Source organism: Callithrix jacchus, chromosome 13 (assembly GCF_049354715.1).
Source record: "Callithrix jacchus isolate 240 chromosome 13, calJac240_pri, whole genome shotgun sequence".
Classification (NCBI taxonomy): Eukaryota; Metazoa; Chordata; class Mammalia; order Primates; family Cebidae; genus Callithrix; species Callithrix jacchus.
The window spans coordinates 116,471,793-116,486,053 of record NC_133514.1 but is presented as its reverse complement, the minus strand read 5'-3'; the positions used below and the strand labels follow the sequence as shown (position 1 = coordinate 116,486,053).

Sequence of the window (14,261 nt, the reverse complement as noted above, 5' to 3'; positions counted from 1 at the left end):
TGCCTTGCTTCCTCTCTTTGGTTCTGATAGGTTGTGATGAGATGCTCAGCCACAAGGAGACCCTCCACACACCACCAGGGCCCCCCTCATGCCTCAAGGTGCCCACTCCTGTTTGTGCAGCCTTCACACCCACTCAGGCTCAGAAACGTCACACTCAACCACTGGCCTATAGGATTAAAGATTCTTTTCATGTCCACAACACCCTGGCACTCAGCTGGATGATGGGAAGAACTCTTGGTTACAGTTCCAAATGAAAGAAGGCTGCCAGATAGGGCCATTGGGACATTGCCCCTGGGGACAGGGTAACAGCAAGCTGGCATTGCAGGGACAGCCTATGCATGGTAAGCTGGGTGGGGAGGGAGGCTAGCTAGGTCTCGCAGCCTCCCTGTGGATTGGCTAGCTTGAATAATTCTGTGGGCATATCCTAGTTGTCTGGTACCTGGCCCCGGAGCCATTAAGGCTGGCATATAGTGGACACTGACGATGAGAGCCTGATAAGGGAACTGGTTGGGGTGTGGACTTAATTAGCTGCTCAGGAAGGGAACTGACCAGCCTCTAGCCTCAAAATCAGGTCAAGCATTAAACGGATACAACATTAAAAAAAAAAGAAAACGACTGATACTGGTTTGGATTTGTGTTTCCATTCAAATCTCATTTCAAATTGTAATCCCCGTATGTTGGGAGAAGGGTCTGATGGGAGGTGATTGGATTATGGGTCCAGTTTCCCCCATGCTGTTCTCGTGATAGTGAGTGAGTTTTCACGAGATTTGATGGTTTAAAAGTGTGTGGTACTTAACCCCCTCACTTTATTTCTCCTGCCACAGCGTGAAGAAGGTCCTTGCCTCTCCTTCATCTTCTGGGAGGCCTCCCAGCCATGCTTCCTGTTAAGTCTGCAGAACTGTGAGTCAATTACACCTCTTTTCTTCATTACCCAGTCTCAGGAAATTCTTCATAGCAATGTGGAAACGGACTAATACAATAACAAACTCCCTTCCAGCCACTCCTTCTAATCCCTGCCTCCTCTACCAGGCACCCCAATCACTCCACCTGGGCCTTAGGTATCGCTTACTTCACCAGCTACAGGTGCTGCCTTGCTCTGCTCCTTTTAATGACTTTAGGAATCAACAGTGGGTGAAGGGAAGATATTTCTCAAGGATTACATATGCTAACATTATGTAAGTTCTGTGTGTCATAAATGTTCACAGATTATGCCCAGTAGAAATACTAGCTTTTTGCGGCGGCTGACCATCTTAATATTGTGTGTGTTGAAATGCAGTTGTCAGATATATGAAAAGAAAGCATTTACTAATCATACTCCATTGTCAGAGAGAAAGCTTTTTGTTTGCAAAGCAAGAGGAATTATTGTTCTGGGGTACTTTGACTACAAAGAAAAAATCACGAGGCAGGTCTCCTTGAGCTGAATCAATTCAAGTAAAGTAACAGGTGCAAACTCTTAACCATGCAGTTGGCAAAGAAAACAAGTTTGCATTACAGGAAAGCATACTTACCACTAGTGTAGAAAAAAAGGGACATGTTTTTTTATTTCAAATAAATTTCAGATGGAAAATCTGGTCTTATTTAAAATTAGGTCAAAGCTCTGACCAGCCTCTGGAAAGTTGACTTTCATATGTAACTTCATAGTTGTCTCTTATTTTCATTAACATCCACCTAAGTCTAATGATCATAACTTCTTCAGAAACAAAATGTTCTCATGGGAAAATCTATGGAAACTGTTTTGCCAATGCTTGTCATGGAAACAGGTTGCGCCTTTAACACAGTGGATGTAAAAGCATTGGTTTCAGGCACCTGTGAACCTTCTGTGCGTGGAATGCCATGGCATTTACCTGCAGCCTACGGAGTTTTCTGTGGTCTCTTGTGGCTGCAGGAGATAACTGCAGGTTCCTATGAGCTATGGAGAATACGAGCCAGGTCACTGCCAGGTACCTCTAGAGCTGCAGAAGCCCCTGGGGCTATGAGGTAGGATCACTGAGAATTAAACACAAGGCACAAAGGTGGGGGGGCATAGGACACCCAAAGAAATGGGGGCTGCTATGGGGAAATGAAATGCATGTTCCAGAGCAGCTGAATGGCAGCCCTCCTTTGTCCACTGCAGCTGAGGGGGTTCACCAGGCTCCTGGGGAATAACTTAGAAGAAAAGGCTGGTCTGGGCTAGGGACAAAGCAGATTAAAGGCATAGCCACAAACCATGTCAGGTCCCCTGCCACCAGCACAACACACAAGCTCTGGTAGGGATGCAGGATACATGCTCACACATCCATCACCGCAGCTACACAGGACATTGTGGGTGTCAGTTTGTTCCTGAAAATGCTGTGCAGAGATGAGCTCATGCCCTGAGAAATATATAAACACTGGGGATTTGTCAGGTTTTAGTCATGTGGGATAGGACATGCAGGTCCTCAGACCCTTTCTTCTGCCTCATCCTGGACAGCTGGCCTGTGCTAACCCTCTCACTTTACCTTCTGGCCTCCTGCAATGATAAAAATGAACTCTGAGAGGTGCTCCAAAGGAAAATGTATGTTTATTGCTTGACATACAGTCACATGATTGAGTCAGTGAAATGACCATAAAAAATACATTAATCTTTAGGTGTTTGGTTCAGAAAAGTGCCCAGAGATGCAAGATGAAACACCTGTGATTTCTCACTGACTTAATCTTGGCTAGGGAGAAAGTGAAAAATTCGCCATGAAATAATAACAGTAGCTTTCGTTTTTAAAAATTGGAATCTTATTGTGTGCCAGGCATTATGCAACAAGCTTCACCTGTATTTTTGAAAATCCTCCCATAACACTATGGGAAATTGGTATGAAAATGGCATTTATAATGAGGAGTTGAGCAGAGAGGTTAAATCGCCAGAGGAGCACATCTAGGACTGGACAAAGCTAGGGTTGACCTGCTTCTAAAGCTCACGGCCTGTTGTTCCATATCTCCACCTGTGTACCCATGGTTCTGGGCAGTGGATGGTGCATTATGAACATTTGACACACAAGTAAAGGTCATTGAGAGGTATTCAGCAGAGCATAAATAAACACATGCAACGAAGCTCACTCTGCCTAACAGAAAAGGCCGTTTGAAAAAACTGTGTCTTAAATCAATGAAACTGGTATATATTAACACAAAGAACTGGTGACAGAAGGTGACAGGCCTACAACATGGGAAGTGGTTCCCATTGCTCTACCACATGGGAAGTCTTTCTATAATGCTACAGGAAATAAGAGTGCCCTTTGGTGCAAGAAAAGAGTAAATAGACAAATGGAGCAGAACACAGAACTCAGAAACAGACAGACACAGAAGGACAGCTATTTTATGACAAAGGTGGCATCTCAGAGCAGTGAGGGAAGAATGGACATTTTCATAATGATGCTGGGACAGTTTTATAGCCATCTGGAAGAAAGAAAAGTGGGCCTACTTATACCATGCCCTAAATGTGGAAAGCAAAGCAAGGAAGTTTCAGGAAGACAATATGGGCAGTATTTTCATGTTCCATCATCTCTGACGGGCACTCAAGTTGGGAACCATTCTTTTACTTTTTTTAGAAATAGGACTGTCACTTTTCTTAGGAAACATACTCTCTCCTTTGATAACTCTTGCTGGAATATTCCTCTCCAAGTTGTATCAACGTAGAAGCAACACCTGCCTGTAAGTAACTTTCAGAAAAATATGACTCACGGGTCTTATTTCCCCCCACTGGAGGGTTCATAGAGTAAGTCTAACCCTGCCTTGCCCCACCTCAGTTGTTTTTAAAAGGGAAGAGGAGATGGGTCTCAAAGCATCAGCTGAAAACCTGGAGGAACAGTGTGTGTTGCATCTAAGCAGCCAATGCTCTATCTTCTCAGTTAGGGCTGTAAGGGACATCTTAGTCATTTACAATCAACCCTATGAAAAACAAAAGGAAAGTCTTATTATATAATGTATATATAAAGAGAGCAGGTATTTTGACTCTGCCATTTTAGCCACAATGATGTTTGTTGGGTGCATTATTAGGAAAAATTAGAGTTGGTGGAAATGAAATATCTAAAATAAAACTGGGAATAGTTAAAACTTCTCATAAGAATATGAGCCTGGGAAGAAATAATGGTCACTTCAGAAAATGCTCAGGGGCAGACATGGTGATGGGGTAAAAATTTAAATTTTTATAGGAATAAAAAAAAAATCAGTGAATCAAATTTATGTTGCAAAATTTACATGGACAAGAATTGGTCCCAATGAAAAGGAAACACTGACAACAATTCACTTATGCAGTCTTGGTAGTTAATCAAATGATCATGTTTCTTTAATGGCATTTAATCTTGCTTTAATTCTCAGAAAAGTATTTTTATTGATAAAGCCTAAACATCCTCCGGGTTAAAATAGTAAGGTTAAAACATTCTAAACATTCTGTATTGATTTAAAATATCAAATACCTTTTAACTGCAGCGTTCTTTAAGCTAAGCAAAAGTTAGATATATTAATAAGAGACTAGAAGTAATAATGGACAAATAAATGAAATTTGATTTGTTGAAGTCATGAGATTCTGAGTACATTTTATTTGTAATTTTATTAATGTTGCTATAATACAATAAAATATTTAAAAATGAGAAATTTAGTTCATGGTTACATTAATTCTACTATTACATTCTGATGTAACTAGATTCTAGAGCCAGCAATAAAAATGATTCAGTCTTTTATTTACATGCAACCTACATCCCAACAGTCTTCTCTTGCCCCAGTTCTTGTGTTTGTGCAATACACACTGATCTTTGCAGCATTAGGGCAAGAATTGCTGTTGTCTTGGAATAAGATACTAAGTGACTGTCTGCTTGCTTACAGATTTATAGACCCCATCTACCCATTTTCCCAGAAGAAGGTACTTTGATTTTGTAATAAGATTCTTTTGGCCACTGTTTTGCAGCTAAATTGCAAATTTGCCCTATTATTGGTTTTGCTTAAGTGGAATGAATGGCCATGCCAGAGAGATGTGTATCTGTGGCAGCCCTGTAAAATGACTATGCTGATGTCTATTTAGTAAGGGCTCCATGGACAGCTGAAATAGACCTGCATGATGCCTGACCTGAAATTGTGGGCGTTTGCTCTTCTCTTTCACATGGAGATAATTATGGTACATCTATAACTGTTTTTTTAAAAAGGATTCTCAAAGCTATATTGTGTAAAAAGTCCCCAGTCCCCAGATGGTAAAACTTTGTTTCATGTAGGGGCAAAAATGGAAAACCTGCCACACTGGCATTAGGAAAATGTTGAAAGTTTTATTCTGGAGGCAGACGATGCATGGTTTATGTTTCCATCACATTTATTCCTCAAGGATGCTATTAAATTAAGAAGTATAACTATGCATTTTAATCACTATGATTTATGAATAGCCTAATAGCAGCAGGGAATATTACTTCTGTGTGCAGAGTCTCCCCTACCCCCATCTGTGGATGTGAGAAATCATTCCCTTAACTGTGAATATGGGTTAGAAACTTGTTCCTGTGTCAGGAATTAAATATGGCTTTTTGGACAGAATATTTAGGATTGCCTTCAATTATTTTAAATACACTAGTCTCCCTGTGAAAATGGTGAGAGGATCATATCACAGATGAATGTAAGCCCTTTGTTTCAGATTTCAGTATGAGCTCTGGTTTTTAGATGTATACATTCTCTGTGAGCTTCAGCTGATACTTGACACTTAAGTAGCAGGCTCTTGCTCATACTTCATGCTACTCTTTCTAAACACAGGCAAGAAAACTGTTCTTCCCTTAACAATAGCCATGGACCCTGAGAAGGAAAGCCAGCAGGCATTTATTGAGTGCTTTTTCAGCACAAGGCAACACCTTGACTGCTATGGATTCCAAGAGGTAAAGACATGGACAACCAAAGAAGCAGACCATGATGTGTGCTGTGCCCCAGTTCTGTGCTTTGTGCAGGGAAGAAGGGGGGTGAGGTCTGAAGAGGAAATGAAAAGGTCACCATGGGCCTTTGATGCAGGGCAGGTGAGCCCCAACTTGGGGCTTAGCCCGGGACGGTTCTTGGCTTCAGCTAAGAAAGAATTCAAGGGTGAGCTGGTGGTAGGAGAAAACAGCTTTATCAAGGTGGCAGTTACAGCTCCGTGACTGCTCCTGCAGAGCAGGGCTACCCACAGGAAATGTGCTGAGAGTAGCTGCTCATAGGCCCTTCTGCAGCCGTATTTATACACTTTAAATTACATGCAAACTATGGGGCAGATTATGTAGACATAATTTCTGGGTCACCAGGTTGTTGCCATGGAAAGGGGCAGTGGTAAACTGACATCCACACTGGTGGGCGTGTCTTAGGAGAGCTGCATTTGCCTCTTCTCTGTTTCAGTTAGTCCTCAATCTGGTCTGGTGTCCAAACTCCACCTCCTACCTCACCTTGAAATATGGGTTGTTTTTTGTCTTGTAAAACCAAGGCTATCCAGGTAGGGAGAAAAGCATACTCAAAAAGAGGGGGGAAAAAAGGGAAGAACATCTGGGGAAAATGCAGCTTCCTTTTCAATATTCAGTAGAGCCAATTTTTTAACTGAGTGTTGAGCATAACAACTGATCTCAAAGCACAAGTCCTCAACAAATGTATGGAAAGGAGGACGTAGGAGATAAATCAAAGGGCCGGGAGAGAGGTGGGCAGAGTGAGACCCAAGTAGGAGGAGAACTGAAGATAAAGAAAGAGCTGGGGTTGGGCTTTGGGTAGAGGCCAGAAAGACTCCAGGCAAGGTGGCCTAGAGCTGAGTAGAGCCCAGGGGAAAGTGGAGCAGGCAGGCTGCTCTCTCCCAAGGCCCAGTGTTTTCCTCTTCTTTACCTAAATAATTCAAATATTTTAATATTCTTGTTACAAAGTCTTTCACTTACAGATATTTTTGATACGGGTATAACATTTTAATTTTGTTGTTAGTAATTGCAGTATGATTTTTTTTAGTTTTGCCATCCATGCATGCTGCTTACACAGTCTCTACATTATCTACTGATAGTCTTTCTTTTGAGACAGCTCTTGCTCTGTTGCAGTGCGGTGGTTCAATTATGGCTCACTGCAGCCTTGACTTCCCCAGCTCAAGTGGTCTTCCCACCTCAGCTTCCTGAGTAGCTGGGACTACAGCTGCATGTCACCACATTCAGCTAATTTTTCTATATTTTGTAGAGATGGGGGTCTCCCTATGTTGCCCACAGTGGTTTTGAACTCCTGGGCTCAAGTGATGCCCCTGCCTTGGTCTTCCATAGTGCTGGTATTGTAGGCATGAGTGACCACACCTGGCTACTGGCACTCTTTAATTAGGACATTTTCATAGTTGCCATAAATACTTGGTGTGTGTTACCAGAGGCAATGATGCATTTCTGAGTTCTATACAACAGGCAGAAAGGTTCATGCCCACCATTTCAGGAGCACAATTTTGGGAAAATATATTCAAATACTTTATGTTTTATATAGTTTGATATAATTTCTTTTTCTAAATAAATATATGACCACATCCAGTTTAATTGATTTCACACATGAAACACTTCAAATCTTCAGGTTTTTCCTTTTTAAATGACCTCAGATATATACACTTCATGCTATGTAGGCCACACTGCAGCCTCTGTAAAAATAGGGTGGAAACATGTTATTGTGCAAAATTCAAATGCTCCATCTTCTCTGTTAGGGCTGCAAGGGTTGTTCCTGGTCTGGGAGACATTCATGGTCTGGGAGGCTTCCTGTCTCATGCCCTGGCTTAGAGGTCAAGGCTGCCACTTACAGCCTTTCTTTGGCTCTGTGACCTTGGGTGGGTTCCTTCACTTTGTGTCCCAGTTTACTTGTAAGTGAAGTTGACATGGCAGATGAACCTCATATAGTATGTAATGGGGTCAAGCACCTATAGCAGCAACTGATGTCCACCTGGGAGGCCAGCTGGCCAGATGTTGAGGTGAGGGCAGGAAACCACTGCCTTTGCAGTACTGTGAGCACTGCTCAGCTGAGGTTGTTGGTCCTGGAGCGCTCAGCATAGTTCCCTGAACCTTGGAGGACATCTGTGAAAGTGCTCCTTGGGAGAGGTGTGGTGGGAGAAGCAGAGGGAGAATGTTCCCTGATCTCCAGAGCAAGAGCAGCACCATGCCTTGCCACAGGTCAGTGGCAGAAACTCTCACCTGGGATCTTGGGTCTTTTCACATAGTCCCATATTTCTTGGAGGCTTTGTTTATTACTTTTCATTCTTTTTTCTCTAATCTTCTTTTCATGCTTTACTTCAATAAGTTGATCTCTGATATCCTTTCTTCCACTTGTTTGATTTGGCCATTGACACTTGTGTATGCTTCACGAAGTTCTTGTGCTATTTTTCAGCTCCATCAGGTCATTTATGTTCTTCTCTAAACTGCTTATTCTAATTAGAGTTCTTGTAACCTTTTATCAAGGTTCTTAGCTTCCTTGCATTGGGTTAGAATATGCTCCTTTAGCTCAGACGAGTTTATTACCCACCTTCTGAAGCCTACTTCAGGCAATTTGTCAAACTCATTTTCTGTCCAGTTTTGTTCCCGTGCTGGCAAAGAGTTGTGATCCTTTGGAGGAGAAGAGGCATTCTGGTTTTTTGAATTTTCAGCCTTTTGGTACTGAAAATTCCAAATCTTCATGGATTTTCCTCATCTTCGTGGATTTTATCTACCTTTGGTCTTCAGTGTTGGTGACCTTTGAATGGAGTTTTTGCATGGTGATTTTTTTATGTTGATGTTGACGTTATTGCTTTCTGTTTCCTTCTAATAGTCAGGCCCCTCTTCTGCAGGTCTGCTGGAGATTGCTGGGGCTCCACTCCAGACCCTGTTTGCCTGGGTATCACCAGTGGAGGCCGCAAAACAGCAAAGATTGCTGCCTGCTTCTTCTGAAAGCTTCATCCCAGAAGGGCACCTGCTAGATGCCAGCTGGAGCTCTCCTGTATGAGGTGTCGGTTGACCCCTGCTGGGAGGTGTCTCCTCATCAGGAGGCACGGGGGTCAGGGACCCACTTGAGGAGGCAGTTGGTTCCTTAGCAGAGCTCGAGTGCTGTGCTGGGAGATCTGCTCTCTTCAGAGCCAGCAGGCAGAATCGTTTAAGTCTGCTGAAGCGGCACCCATAGCCGCCCCTCCCCCAAGGTGCTCTGTCATGGGGAGATGGAGTTTTATCTATAAGCTGCTGACTTGGGCTGCTGCCTTTATTTCAGAGATGCCATGCCCAGAGAGGAGGAATCAGAGAGGCAGTCTGGCTACAGTGGCTTTGCTGTGCTGCGGTGGGCTCCATGCAGTCCAGACCTCCCAGTGGCTTTGTTTACACTGTGAGAGGAAAATCGCCTACATAAGCCTCAGTAAGGGAGGATGCCCATTTCCCTACCAAACACAAGTGTCCTGGGTTGACTTTAGACTACTATGCTGGCAGCGAGAATTTCAAGCCAGTGGATCTTAGCTTGTTGGGCTCCGTGGGGGTGGGATCCACTGAGCAAGACTACTTGGCTCCCTGGCTTCAGCCCCCTTTCCAGGGGAGTGAACTGTTCTGTCTCACTGGCATTCCAGGAGCCACTAGGGGATGAAAAAAAACCTCCTGCAGCTAGCTCAACGTCTGCCCAAATGACCGCCCAGTTTGTGCTTGAAACCCACGGCCCTGGTGGTATAGGCACCCAGTGGAATCTCCTGGTCTGCAGGTTGCGAAGACTGTGGGAGAAGCAGAGTATCTGAGCTGACTAGCACCATCCTCATGGCACAGTCCATGGCTTCCCTTGGCTAAGGGAGGGAGTTCCCCAGTCACTTGTGCTTCCTGGATGAGGCAACACTGCACCCTGCTTCTGCTTGCCCTTTGTGGGCTGCACCTACTGTATAACCACTCCCAGTGAGATGAACTGGGTACCTCAGTTTGAAATGCAGAAATGAACCACCTTCTGCATTGCTCTTGCTGGGAGCTGAAGAGCTGAGCTGTTCCTGTTCAGCTGTCTTGCCAGGGAATCAGAATCCAAATTTGTAACAGGTCCCTGGATGGTGCTGCTGGCCCTTGGGCCTGGTGCTGAGAACCCTGGAGTCTCTCGTCAGCCTCTCACAGCTCAAGAGTCACCAGATGATCCAGAACCAAAGCTGAGGAAAGGTCAAGAGGATGTCCTCACTTTAGGAAATAACTCTTCATCCACATATAGGGTAAGAGGAGTGGGGTAGGGCACAGTCAGAACCAAAGCTGAGGAAAGGTCAAGAGGATGTCCTCACTTTAGGAAATAACTCTTCATCCCCATATAGGGTGAGAGGAGTGGGGTAGGGCACAGTCAGAACCAAAGCTGAGGAAAGGTCAAGAGAATGTCCTCACTTTAGGAAATAACTCTTCATCCCCATATAGGGTGAGAGGAGTGGGGTAGGGCACAGTCAGGAGGATGGGAGTGGGGGAGTGGTAGGGAGTCCAGCAAGAGATGGCCCTGAGAGAGCCGAAGCCAGGAGGGCAGGGGCTTGGGGAAGAGGGTTCATAGCCTAGGGTAGGGTGGGTGAGTGTGTGTTCACTGTTGTGTCCCCAAAACTTGTTCCTTTGCTCATAAATAAGACTTACTCAGAAAATGCTTATTGAATAAATAGATAATGTCCCCCTTTGAAAGTCATGACTAGATGACAGACTCCAGAGTAATGATAGATATTTGGTCAGGGCGGGAAGACTTTCCCTGTTTGTATCGGCCCAGAATCAACTAAGCAGTGATTGTCCATCTCCTTGAGAAACTGAAGCTAGCAGAAGGAGCTACAAAGCAGAACATATGTCTAAGAGGTCTACATTCATGAATTCATTCATCCGTGTACCACATTCCCATTAAGACCCTAGGGTATGAAAGGCATTGTTCTGTATACATGGGGGACATCCCAATCCTCTCTACCTTAAGACTCACACAAGCTAACCCAGGGACTGTGATCTCAGTGGGAGCAGAGGCAGCACTCTGGCTGAGCTAAGGAGTCTATTGATCTCTTAGCAGTAAGACAGAGTAGCACTGACTGCAGGACAGGGACCATCCTGCCTTAGACTGGGGAATATGCAGACTGCTTGGGGAACATTTCAGGTGCTCAATACCAAGAGGTTGCTGTTTATCCTGGCATTTCCATGCTGAGCAATGATACTACTCTCTGAGCAAGCAACTCTACACTTCTTAATATGATGACAGTCCTTATGTCCCACAGCCCCAGATGGAGTTCTGCAAAGAAGTGAGTGAGAGATGAAAGTAACAGTTTCTGATGTGGCACAAGTAGATTGCAACTCAGCAGCACTTGCCCCTATATAAAAACCTGCAGGGTAATAGATGAAAGTGTGGATTTAGTAGCTTGCACTGACAAACACACAGTAACACTCCTAATGCACAAAGATATATGGTGTCTGCACACTCCCTCTCTCCTCTCTTTCCTCCAGAAACATTAACAGGGCCAATTTCCTGGGAAAATATTCTATAAGAGTTCTGAATCATAAATCAAGGCCATCAGGACTTCACCCCGAGGTAGATAATTGTGTGCTTACTCTCCCATTGGTGCAGTGTACAGAATGACAAATCATATAGTAATGAGAGGAGAATCCCTTGTGGGGCTAATTCATGTCCTTAGAAAGTCTGGTGGAGGACAGGGTTCAAAACTGAAAAATGCAGGAGAAACCACAGCTAGGAGCAAGCTAAAAGAACTGCTTTTATTCATATTCCTTCCCAAGTTATTGCATTCAATTCAACAAATATTTACTGAGTACATTGCAGGTATAAATTGTTACCTGCCTCCCTGCAATAGTCACTCTATCATGCTCTATAATAAGATCTGTCTGTGATTCAGTATTGTTTTCAACCATCAGTGTCGATTTAACTTGATAATGCCTAAATTTTCAGAGCCCAAATTAAAGTTTCCAGGCAACTTGCAGTGAGGAAATCGACACTTTCTATGAATTTGAAATGGGTTCATGTATTTTTTCACTCGCTGTGTTGGAATCTTAGAGAAATGGTTCTACATGAAAGAAAGTTGGGTATGCCCATCATGGAATCGGAAATCTGATGTATATATAACAAGCAGCTGCAGATGGTGCTGGATGCCACAGCGTCGTTCTCTCCCTCCTCCTCAGCAATTCCTCTGGCATGTGTCTAAAGGAAGACAGTGGATGTGTGGATGAGGAAGGCGGGATGCAGCTGAAAACATTCAATTTTAGAAAGTTACAAGCATTGTGACTACATGGAGGTTGTGTTTATTGTAACCATCTGGGCACTGGAGAGGGAGTTGACGATGTTACATGTCCTCCTTCTAACTTTGAAGTTCACTTTCAGAACTTCAAAGACCTTTAGGATGTTGTTTAGAAGAGAATCTTGCTGACCAAGTTGGCATGCTAAATAAAGCCCACGAAGAGAACACGTTGAATTGATGAAGCTTCATACTTCATTAAAGTTAGCCAAGGGAGAGAAATTGCAGTGATGAACTGATGTCATCCTTCACATAGTACAGTCAACAAATGTTAAATCCAAGCGAGTTTGTGGAAGTGAATGCAATTACACATCTTCTTCTGAGTTGAATCAAATAATCAAACCACTAATATCCATTGGAAAAGCAGTACATTGCATAATTAGGCAAGTTATTTTTAGAGACAAATGAATACTAGAAATTGTGCCCAAGTCTCTGCCTGTAGGACACTTTATAGCTGCATGTGTCCAGAGAAGTTAAGAGCTTAGGTTTGGGGATGTAGCTTTAGAGTAATTCCTCAGCCAGAGCTGAGATCTCTGAAAGACCTATGTAATTGGGATGGAATCCACCTAGAGAAACTGCAGGATCAGCCTCCTTATTAATCTGTGAATCTTATATATGATGTTGCCACTTTTGTCATTTGTAGAATTGCCTTCCAATCCACCAACTGCAGACAATGTAGAAGGAGGAAAGAGGGACGATTAGTTAGCTTATCTGTCCTGTGAGAAATAAAAATAGAAATGATAGTCAAATCTGAATCATGAGGATGACAGTTTGTACTTGTTTGCTGTACAATTTAAAATACAAGATAAAGGCCAATTGAGACCATGTGGTAGTACGATTTAAAATAAAAACAGATTCTACAGAGCGTGGAAAATATAAAGTAAGGTATTGATAGATGACTCCTGGCTAAAAAAGCAAATAATTTTCCTAATATATTGCATTCCCACAGTCTCTCACAGAATATTAGGATGTGGTGAAAATAGTTACATCTACTTTCTTTTTTGTTAATTGTACTTTAGGTTCTGGGGTACATGTGCAGATCATGCAGGATTGTTTCACAGGTACATATATGGCAAGGTGGTTTGCTGCCTCCAGCCCCCTGTCACTTAAATCTGGCATTTCTCCCCATGTTATCCCTCTGCAACCTCTCCACCCCTTGCTGTCCCTCCCCTATCCCCCCCAACACACCCCAATGTGTGATGCTCCCCTTCCTGTGCTCATGTGTTCTCATTGTTCAACACCCGCCTATGAGTGAGAACATGGAGTGCTTGATTGTCTGTTCTTGTGTCAGTTTGCTGAGAATGGTGGTTTCCAGATTCATCATGTCCCTACAAAGGACATGAACTCATCATTGTTTATGGCTGCATAGTATTCCATGGTATAAATGTGCCACATTTTCCTTGTTCAGTCTATCATTGATGGGCATTTGTGTTGGTTCCAGGTCTTTGCTATTGTGAACACTGCCGCAATGAACATTCGTGTGCATGTGTCTTTATAATAGAACGATTTATAATCCTTTGGATATATACCCAGTAATGGGATTGCTGGGTCAAATGGAATTTCTATGTCTAGGTTCTTGAGGAATCACCACACTGTCTACCACAATGGTTGAACTAATTTACACTCCCACCAACAGTGTAAAAGTGTTTCTATTTCTCCACATCCTCTCCAGTATCTGTTGTCTCTAGATTTTTTGATGATCGCCATTCTAACTGGCATGAGATGGTATCTCAATGTGGTTTTGATTTGTATTTCTCTAATGACCAGTGATGATGAACATTTTTTCATATGTTTGTTGGCCTCATATGTGTCCTCTTTTGAAAAGCCTCTGTTCATATCCTTTGCTCACTTTTGAAAGGGTTTGTTTGTTTTTTTTTTTTTTTTTCTTGTAAATCTGTTTTAGTTCTTTGTAGATTCTGGATATTAGCCCTTTGTCAGATGGGTAGATTTCAAAAATTTTTTCCCATTCTGTTGGTTGCCGATTCACTTTAATGATTGTTTCTTTTGCTGTGCAGAAACTCTTAAGTTTAATTAGAGCACATTTGTCTATTTTGGCTTTTGTTGCCAATACTTTTGGTGTTTTAGTCATGAAGTCCTT

At 43.0% G+C, this 14,261-nt stretch overlaps 1 protein-coding gene across 3 annotated transcripts in view; it reads left to right on the top strand.

The window, feature by feature from the left end:
* Positions 1-14,261, top strand: part of FBXO15 (F-box protein 15) — a 448,818-nt gene that overhangs the window by 82,043 nt on the left and 352,514 nt on the right. For all 3 annotated transcript variants that reach the window (XR_013525945.1, XR_013525946.1, XR_013525947.1), the window contains exon 11: positions 825-900. The gene's annotated coding sequence lies outside the window, so the exon portion shown is untranslated. The remainder of the gene's footprint in view (positions 1-824; positions 901-14,261) is intronic.